Here is a 1,441-nt window from a genome sequence, read left to right as displayed (position 1 = left end):
TGTTTACATAGTTTACGAAGGTCAACAAAACTCTCTGAAACAATAATCATTACAAAAAGGGTTTAATATTCCATGTAAACTGTCATCAGCTTCTAAACATTTCTTGATGGTAGTGGTGGGATTTGAATCCACACCTCTTCTGAGACTGGAGCCTAAATCTAGCACCTTGGACGGATCAGCCTCACTACCACCAACTGTCAGAGGAAAACTGCTTCTGCTTCTTGAACGTAGAGCAGCTCGGCTCTGCTGTTCTCATAACTTTCCACTTTTCACCACTGAGGAACCACAGAGGACAGTGTTCTATTCCAGGGCTCAAGGGCTTCTGTCCTGGAGGTTTTAGACGTTTGCTTCAACACAGCTATTTCAAATGAGTGTCATTAACAAACCTTAGCAGTTCAACATGACAATCTGATGGTGATCTGTATATTTGTCAGCAGCCACTCAAGGTCAGGAGTCGGACCACATTCTCAACTGAGATGATCTTGTGTGAAGAGAGGACGAGGTCACATGATGTTCTTCTGCAATGCAACACCCATGCTAACTTCTTCATACTAAGCATTTTAGATCAGGCCACATACAATTATCAGCAGATAAAAGCTTCATTGAAGACTTAATGGCAGTGGTGGGATTTGAACCCTCACCTCTTTTGAGACTGGAGCCTTAATCCAGCACCTTAGACCACTCAGCCACACTACCAACTACTGGGGAGACAAAAGCTGCTTATTCTTTCCAGTTAATTTCACTTCATTTTATCTTTTTCATGTCAATTCACAACAAAAGTGATCTGAAGTCTCCATCCATTCATTTGTTCATGCATGAACTCAAACTGGTTTCCATCTTGAATCTCAGGTCTCAATCAAAACATAGACATTTGATGGAGAGAGTTTGTTTCTTATGGAAGTCTGCTTGGTTTGGGCCTGTGTCAAACTCATCTGGATGAGACAGAGACCTTCAGGGACAGAATGAAGAACTTGGAAAAGAGAACTTATTGTTTAGAAGTTTAAAAGAAAGATCTAAGAGTTTAAACATTCAGTGAGAAGAAGAAGACTGATTTTATGGAGCACTGAGAAAAACATTAGAATCTCAGAGAAAGAAAATAAATAAAATAAAAGAAAAATGGAAATATTTCAATTTATGATGAGAAAATGTTTAGAAAGTCTAAATGATCTGTTTCTAACATCCTGGTACCAGACACTGCAGGACTCCCTCAGATGGTTCTGTTCAGATCCTGACTGGTTGGAGGTCTTTTAGGACCACGAGGAGCTGCTCCATAACCCAGAACCTGAACGAGTGGCTGTGATGTTCTGGCTGATCAATTCCAGGTTTCAAACTCAGAAACTTTCTAAGAAACTGAAAAAATAAAACAGATAACACACTTACGTAAGTTGACAACGGCATTCTTTATTTACAAATATTTGAACATCATGAACATTCATCCTCA

The 1,441-nt window shown here is 39.6% G+C and overlaps 1 non-coding gene across 1 annotated transcript; it reads right to left on the bottom strand.

Annotated features, from left to right (window-relative positions):
- Positions 1–614: 614 nt before the first annotated feature.
- On the bottom strand, positions 615–696 carry trnal-aag (transfer RNA leucine (anticodon AAG)). The gene has a single exon. It is a non-coding gene; the product is annotated as a tRNA-Leu (tRNA).
- Positions 697–1,441: the final 745 nt, after the last annotated feature.

Source organism: Cololabis saira, chromosome 15 (genome assembly GCF_033807715.1).
Source record: "Cololabis saira isolate AMF1-May2022 chromosome 15, fColSai1.1, whole genome shotgun sequence".
Lineage (NCBI taxonomy): Eukaryota > Metazoa > Chordata > Actinopteri > Beloniformes > Belonidae > Cololabis > Cololabis saira.
Note: the sequence above shows the minus strand (reverse complement) of the source record. Positions and strands in the feature narration are given on the sequence as shown.